The sequence below is a fragment of the Leptopilina heterotoma genome, unplaced genomic scaffold, assembly GCF_015476425.1.
Source record: "Leptopilina heterotoma isolate Lh14 unplaced genomic scaffold, ASM1547642v1 Lhet_444, whole genome shotgun sequence".
NCBI classification, from domain to species: Eukaryota; Metazoa; Arthropoda; class Insecta; order Hymenoptera; family Figitidae; genus Leptopilina; species Leptopilina heterotoma.
In genome coordinates this window covers 377,046-386,745 of record NW_025111085.1, presented here as the reverse complement: position 1 = coordinate 386,745, position 9,700 = coordinate 377,046, and positions in this window count along the sequence as shown.

Sequence of the window (9,700 nt, the reverse complement as noted above, 5' to 3'; positions counted from 1 at the left end):
AGAGATCTGAACAATTAAGTAAACCATTAATGACTTTAAATAAAAACAGAAGATCTACAAAAAGAAATCTCTGAGATATAGTTGGAATATTAAATCTTTTTCTAAGGTCAGTATAGTCATGATCATAGAAGTTGTAAGGCACTCCAGTTTGTTTGGCGAGGAAACGAATAAATTTGTTCTGAATTCTCTCAATATCATCCACCCAATAGTCCTGATAAGGCCTCCACAAAGTAGACGCAAACTCGATGACAGGTCTGACTAACGTAAAGAACAATATTTTTATTGCTAACTCGTTTCTAAAATTTAAGGCTGTTCTCATGACAAAGCCCAAGACCCTGTTGGCCTTACTGATGGTGTAATTAATATGATCATCATAATTAAAAAATCTATTGAACATTATCCAAAGGTCACGTATAACTGTTACTCTAGAAATAATTTCATTGCCAATTAGATAAAGGCAGTCAGGATCATTTCTGGATCTAGAATAGGACATGACGTAACATTTATTAATATTAAACAACAATTTATTTTTTACAGACCATTTGTAAAGACAATCAAGATCAGATTGCAGATCCAGTCGATCCTGAATGCATGAGATAGATTTATAAATTTTCAAATCGTCTGCAAATAAAAGAAAAAAGTGAATGCTTAAAAACCGTTTTAATGTCATTGATAAAAATTATGAAAAATAATGGACCTAAATTTGAACCTTGGGGAACTCCTGAGGTAGCTATAAAAATGTCGGAAAAGTCATAATTAATTCGCACCGATAGAGTACGTTCAGTGAGATAACTTTTTATCCACAATATTAGTCCATCAGAAAAGCCCAGGGCCCTAAGCTTCGCCAGAAGAATACCGTGGTCGACCTTATCAAAAGCCTTAGCGAAGTCTGCATAAATAGTATCCACCGCACAACCCGATTGAAGATTATTCAAAGCAAAATTAGAAAAAATAGTAAGGTTAGTTAAGATTGATCTACCTCATGTGAAACCGTGCTGCTCGTCGATAATCAAGTGATTAATTTGAAAATAAAGCTCGTCATAAATAAGACTCTCAAAGATTTTCGAGATAGTACTTAGCAGAATTATTGGACGATAGTTAGTGACATTACTTTTATTACCATCTTTATGTTTAGGAATCACTATCCCTCGTTTCCATACTGATGGGAACAAACCACATGAAAGAGACAAATTAAATAGTATATACAGTGGTTCGACGAAGGAAGAGCAGCAGGATCTCAAAAGAGAGGGGGGTATCCCATCTGGCCCAGCCCCTTTTTTAATATCAAGTGATTTTAGTTTCAAAAAAATAGATTCCCTAGAAATAGCAGAAACGTTAATAAAATTATTATTATAATAATCCAAGGTTGCGGTGTTATTATTAGTTCTAAATTAGAAATTAGAAATTAGTTTCTAAATTAGAAATTAGTTCTATTTTTATTATAATTTATCTTGTATTCTTTCTCCCTCCCTTTTGAAGAGGAATAAAGATCAACAAAATTATTATGTTTTGTAAGTATATCAATTGTTTAATATTTTAATATTTTTTTAATTTTATATAAGTATATTCATTAGATTATTTTTTTAGGGAATGGATAGATTTATCGTCATTCATGTTGATGTTGGTGCAGCCATCGAGAATATAATTTCATATGGACTTTCAACGATGAAGGATGCATGATGGACGGATCACTGACTCATTTTGGAGGCGTTGCGACTTTAGTCAACCTTTAGATGAAAAAAAATGAACAAGGAATGGATTTATTATTTCGTTTTAAAATCGTTTTGATTGTTAGAGTTTGTTTGTTATTTCTTTAGTTGGGTTGTAACAATATATAATTTTCAATGTCTAATTCTATCATCCATTGATATAGTCTTCTACTAGTATGGACGGAATTTAATAGCCAATTTAACGCAGCGTGTCCATTTGGTAGTAGAATAGGATTGTTTATTATAAATCTGTTGTATCTTCTTCTAGCATGTATTATTGCTAAACAGGTATTCTCATAGTCACTGTAATTATTTTCTGGATATTGAAAATTTCTTGAGGATGCCGCTAGAATTCTTATACAATTACTGTGATGCTCTAAAAGCACAGTTTGAAATTTTCTTTCTAGGATTTGGAAAAGTATGATCAAAAATCCAGAATAAATTGGACTTACTATTGGTACTGGATTTTTGGATTCCATTTCAGTGTCTAAAAAGTCGTGTGCATCAATCTTGTCTAAGAAAAATTTACATTGTTTTCCTTGGATTGTAATGTTGCGAAGAGAAAAGTTGAGAAAAATTTTTGTTAATAGTTTAACATGGTTTTGGAAATTTTTGCTGGCGATAATGATTCCTCTTGGATAAAATATTACGTCTTCCTCCTTAAAGTTTGAAAATAGATGTTGAAGAAGCTTAAAAAATGTTTCTTCTGAACCTTTAATTGATGGTACTCCCAAGTCCGTTAACTCCCTAAATTTTTTACAGTGTATATAAACTCAAGTATAAAATAGACTACCAATGCAACTCCCTCTCTCTCTCTGCTCACTGGTCACTCAATAGACTGCCTACTGGTTGAAAGAAACCCTTCAAACAATAGGCCAGGTACTCGAGCAGACCTTTCGTTTCTCTTTAAATTATATATATATATATATATATATATATATATATATATATATATATGTATAGACTGTACGTTGCTGCCTCCGAAATAAATATACAATAGACGAAGTCGCCTCATATATAACGTTGTCACCTCCGAAATCGGAGGTGACAACGTTTTGCTGTATTTTCAATGCAGATCGACGTATAAGAGCGTTTTAAAACATTTGCCGAAAATACGTATGGAGGTGACAAAGTTAATTATTTATCTGCAGTGACGGCATCCTAGTTTGAGTATATATCACCGGCGCTAGTATCGCTATACCTTGCGGTACGTACGCGACGTTGTCACCTCTGTTATATATTTCATTAAACACTGATATAGCCGTATCGTTCTCGCCTCTGAAATCTGGCAACACTGTACAAGACTTTTAACCATGTCTAGAAGTTTCTGTTCACTAACTGAATTTTGGAAATTAATGTAAAGCATGCACTTGTGGATAATAAATCCATTTTTCAATATCTTACCTGTCACTTATATTACAAAATTTGTTATACTGTTTGGTTAGTAATAATAATATTTATATTATAATAATTTATAATATAATTTCATTATTATTAAATTTAAAATAATTTTATTACTACTGCATATATATATATTACAGTTTTTAAATCATATAGGTAATTTTACTACTGAACACTAAATACTTTTGTGTTATATATATATAGAAAATTAGGGTAGAGTGGGGTAAAAAAGCCACATTTTTACTTTTGATGTTGTAAAATCTGTATTAAAAATTTTTTTCTCAAATTTCCAATTGTTATTGAAAGTTTAGTTATCAAGCTTGAAAATTCTTGACGGAAATATTTTTTATCTCATGAAAGGACTAAGTTATAAGAGTTTTACGAAAGCACTGTAAGTGGCTTTTTTGCACCACCTGGTGGGGTGAAAAAGCCACCCTACGATTTTAGCAAAACATGTTATCAATTTAGGTATTTTTATAGTTTCCCTTTATTTATATGACAAATAGTCTTATTTGAAAAATATTCTAATAATTATGAAAGAGTTTTTAGCAAGCAAAATTGAAAATTATATTAAGTTTACCTGTTTTCCATTTGCACTGCCAATTTTTCGTACCTTTTTTAGAAGTTCTCTTTAAGTTTTACCTCAGATAACATATTTCGTTGCAACCGTTTATTCATTGTTTATTTTTTAAATGCACTTTGAACTACTTTTTCGTCGTGTTTAATTTATTTTATTAAATAAACACGAGACATTTTGTAAAATAAGAAGGTTAGTTTAAATAGAAAACAAGTGAATTTCACAAAATATTCAATGGATTTTTTGCCCTGACTTTTTTACACCCAAGACCAGTTATTAAAAAAAGCAAAAATAAATTGTTAATTCAGTTCAATTTCCAAAAATTAACATTGTATACGTTTTCGGTATACTTTTCTCCTTATGTATAAACATTTACTTTTATTATTCGTTCACTTAATCAAATTGTAATATGTTTGCAAAGTTCACCAAAATGTTTTCAAAAAAGCAACAAAAAATTAAAATTACAATAAAAACAATATTAATATAGGTACAACATTCAAATTAGATTCAAAAGTTGCGTATTACCTAATAGTATTTATATTCTAAACAGCTGATAAATCGGCTTAATAGTTTTTAAATAAAACTCAAATGGCTTCTTTACCCCACTCTACCCTATTATTTTTTACTTTGCACAGTAAAGTTTTATTTAAACTCGAATAATATAATTTTAATATTTTTATCTTGGAGTCAGCATTTTTTTGTTATTATTTAATCAATAAGAATTTGAAAAATAATTCTGAGTTCCATAAATTTCATTATTTTAAATAATTTATTTAGGTATTTTGAAAATAATTGATTAAAAAAATATTTAAATTATAGTACTTATATTATCAACTTAAAAATTGATCATTCTCTCTAAAGAATAAGTAAATATGCACTTATTCATGTTTCAAAACTCTTCTACATAAGAAATAAGTGCATGTATACTTAAAATAAGTGAAATTCCACTTGTTTCAAGTGTAAATACACTTAAGTTTTTACGTTTTGAATTATTCATATTCAGAGAGTTCTTTAATTTATTGTGAATATAGACTATGAACGCTGAGATGCTTTTTGTATAAAATCGAAAAATTTAAAAATATGAAAATTAAAGTCGAATATCTTGCTATGGAATAAATTCATATTTGATTTTAGGGAAGTATTTGAAATCAATTACTTTAAGTTCTTTGTTGTTTTGAAGATAAATATAAAAAATAAATATAAAATATAATTAAAATATAAAATATATGTTTAGGTTTATTTAAAAAATGAATTAACATTTTGAAATATCAATTTAAAACAATTATTACTTTGATTTATTTTTAAATAAATCAGTTATAGGTTATATATAATTACTTGTTAACCTTTATTTTACTACTGTTTCTAATAAAAATTTTTATTTTAATTAATTAGGGATTAAAAATGAATTTGTTTCAAAACTTAATAAATGCATTGCTATACAGTCAACCAAACGTTTGTAAGATTCAACCAAATAATTTCTTCCAATACGTTTATTTGTATTAACCAAATGGTTATTACACTTAACAAAAAATTTTTATTTAATATAACTAAAAAATTTGTTTATTTTAAGAGAAAAGATTTGTTTGATTCAAATAAATACTTTTAGTAAACGTATTTGGTTTATTTAAATAAATATTTTTGTTTACTTAATTTTGTTATTTATTTTCCTCTAATAATATTTGAATTTCCTAATTTAATATTTTCTAGTACATATTATTGGTTAATTTATAATTTATTATATAATCATTGATATTTTAAAATTAAACCTATAATAAATCATAAATTAACCAATAATATGTATACTCGAAAATATTAAATTAGGAAACTCAAACAGTATTAGAGGAAAATAAATAACAATTAAGTAAAATATTATATATTTCTTCATAAAAGCAAAATTACTTAATAATAAAAAAAACATTTAAAATATTACATTAAACATATTATATGATTTTTATACATGTTCTCAGAGAAAAGTTTATTCGAAACAACCAACTGAAAACTTCACAAAACATTTTTGTAAATATTCTTCTCACTGGTACAAATTAAATATGCAGTAAGTCTAAAATGAACACAATGTATAATTTATTTAACCGACACTTATAATTTTGTTTCTTTGTTTTACCGATTTAACTAATAAATTTGACGCAAACGCGGACTGTAGACAAGTGAGATCGCCATTTTTTAATTCACACACGTACTTTTTGATACAAGCAAATATTTTTGTTTGACTCAAATAAAATGATTTGGTTAAATCAAAAAAAATTTGTGTGTTGTGTCGAACAAATTGTATTTAACTAAACAATATTCTCTATTCAAAACACAAATTTGGTTAAATAAAACAAACAACTTTTAATAAAAAATTTCTTTCCAATTACCAAACAAATTATACGTATTTATTAAAATAAACAAAATTTTTATTTAAATCAACAAAATTGTTTTATCGTGACAAATACAATTTGGCGGATAAGTCATTACACATAATTCTCATTTAACATAAAATTCAGTTGTCATAGATTCCATTTTACAAAGATCACTTGACATGAAAGTGAAGGAGCGAATTTCAAAATTGTCGAATCACAATGTTGTTGATAATATCTAATTGGTTACTTTTAAAATTCGCGCCGATATTTTTATGTAAAATGTAATTTGTGTAAAATGATTTTATGTCAAATGAGAATTTTATAAATGATTTTTATGTCAAATTTAATTTATGTCAAATGACTTTTATAACAAATGAGAATGGAAGCATTGGGTGCAAGAAGGGCGTATCACAAAAAACCTTAAGTTTTCAAACTTTAATAGCTCAAAAACTGTACATGCAAATTAAATATACTTTTTTTTAATTAATTAGTCTATTGAACTATCAAATTCAAGTGTAAAATAAGGGGAAAATTGTAATTAAATAATAAATAATAATGTTTTTCAAAAACAGTTTATTTAGCTAACGCCCTTCTTGCACCCAATGCTTCATATTATGTTAAATGTCTTTTATGTCAAATAAACTTTATGTAAAATGAAATTTATGTTAAATGAGAATATCTTGAAAAATATTACTTTTTTCGACTTTTACTAAAAAATGCGATTTTTTCGACTTTTTCTAAAAAAATGCGACTTTTTCAACTTTTTTTCTTGTCTTAAAAAAATATTTGGGTCAGAATTTCTCAAACAGATCACCTAAAACTAAAAAATTTTCTTTTTTAACGAAAATATTCTTTTTTACTCTTAATATGGTTAAGAAGAATCCCTGAAAATATTAAGCCAAAAAATTGTCTTTGTAAAAGTTCTTAACAATTAAAATTTTTAATACTGCTAAATTAACAAATTTTTTCTCAATTTTTTGGCTTAATATTTTTAGGGATTCTTCTTAACCATATTAAGAGTAAAAAAAATATTTTGGTTCAAAAATAAAATTTTTTAGATTTAGGTGATCCGTTTGAGAAATTCTGACCCATTATTAATATTTGTTGAAAAACCGTTTCTTAAATAAGAAAATTATTATTGATTTTATTAATTACTGTTATTCTAACATTATTATCATAATAATGTATTTCGTTTGTAAACTTTTATGCGTAAAATTGATATATATCATTTTATTTTCTAAAATTTTTGATAATATATTAGATAACTTTTTATGTCAAAATTTTGTTATTCAATTGCAATAATAAACCCTATGTTCGTAGTGTACATTGTTCTGTTATTTTATTTGGAAATATTTAAACCACATTTCTCTTTAAATATTTAATAAATTGAGCTGAAATTTTGTAAGAAAGTCTAAAATATAATAAAGAAGGGCAGTAATGTGCAACAGTTTTAATAATTAAAAAATAAATTATAATAAAACATTTGAAATCGGTAAAGACGAGAAATTGATTAGAAGTGACTGTGACAACTGATAATTTTAAAGTAATTTGTAATAATTGATTTTAAAAATATTTAAACTTTTGCACATCACTGCCCTTCTTTATTGTATTTTAGACTTTTGTACAAAATTTCAGATCAATTTATTAAATATTTTAAGAGAAAAGTGATCGAAAAAATTACCATTGAAAGCCTAACAATCACATGCTGTTAAAATCGACTTTTTTGACTTTTTTAAAGATTATAATCGACTTTTTTCAAAAACTATAAAAGTCGATCCGAGGCCTGCAAATGAATTTTAGGACAAAATAAAATTCATTAAATGTATATTATGTCAAATGACGTATGATGTTAAACAAATTTTACCTCAAATTAATTTTCTGTCAAATAACACTTATGTCAATTGAAATATATGTCAAGTGATTTTTATATGAAATAAAATTCAAGTCAATTGTATTATTACGTTAAATGGAAATTATGCTAAATGATTTACAAAAGGTTCGATTTTGTAAAAAATTATAATTAATGTATTTAGTGAAATAAAAACTTTAAAAATAATTCTTGAATTTTTTATCAGTAAATAAAAAATACTTTTCCAATCAAATATATTTTTCAAACATTTAATAATATAAAGCAATTCAGAATATTTTATAAAAATGAATACTGATAAACACAAAAACTTCTTAGCAAATTTTAATTAACTACCAAAAAAATTAAATAATTTATCAACATTCTTTAAATAAATAACTGAATTTAAAATAATTTATCAAAAACCTAAATGATTAACAATTAAATACAAAAAATTTAAATTATTAAATTGTAAATAAAAAAGTTATAAATTTTAAAAGTTAAATAAATTGAGATTCTTAGTGATTCTAAAGTACCTAGATCTTATAGCCTCAGTGTTAAACTCAACATAAAGCATAAGAAATACGTCACACCTCCCTAATACCTGTGGCAACAACGCTGGAGGTGAGTACGTATTGAAATTAACGCGCTTCCAAATATACAACGGAGGTCTCAACGTTCATGTTATACTTACAAAATGTATATTTAAAAAAAATAAAAAATCATTACCCCTCTCTTGAAAAACGTGTTTAATGGGTCCCCCTTAACACATATATACAAAAAAAATTTTGATATTTCCATGGGAAATAGTGGAGGCGAGAACGTAGGACACACTACACGGAGGTGACAGCGCACAGCCTATACATATATATATATATATATATATATATATATATATAAAACCGCTTATACAAGCCCAAAATTTACGTCCACCGAACGTAGCCAAGCCCGAATTGACGTTGCCAGACCCGACTGCGGGTCTGGTAAGGTTTTTCTGTCTATTTCTCGATATTATGTCTATTACTAGGGGGGCTTCGCCCCCCTGCGCGCTTCGCGCGCCAACCCCCTAACTATTTTTAATATTTATTTTAATTTTTAAAATCATGTTATCTTAATATGATGGGATAGTAATGAGTTAGAGTAAATTATAACAGGAGATATTAAAAAAGATAACTAATAGAGAATTCTACTTTACGGAAGTGATTATAGTGTCAACTTTTTCAAGTTTGACACTCCTCATAGTAAATTTGATAATTCTTTTTTCTCAGTGTCAAAAGTATTATTGGGCCCCTTTTTACCTGCAGTTGACATAAATGTTGACGTAATGTAAGGGCCATTAGGGGCTGTCCATAAATTACGTAAGTCATTTTTTGGGTAAATTTGACCCTCTTCCTCCCTCGTAAGATATTTTACATACATTAGCGCCATTTTTCCTATTGTTCGCAAGATCTTGCTGACCCCCTTCCCCCCTAAATGTCTTATGTAATTTATGGACGGACTAAAGATTTCGACGTAAAATAATAGACGTTTGTGGGCTTCATTTTTACCCGTAGGTCAAAACTGACCTTAAAATTGACCTAAATTTTAAGGAAACAGTAGGTCAAAAGGAATTTTCTTGTCAATTTTTGACGTGTAGGTCAAAACTGACCTTAAGATTGATCTAAATTTTAAGAAAATATCAGATCAGAGGGAGATTTCTGGTCAAATTTTAACTTGTAGGAAAAAACTGCCATTAAAGTTAAAGTACATTTTGAGGACAGAAAAATAATTTTAATAGAATTTTAAAAAAAAATATGTCAATTTATAA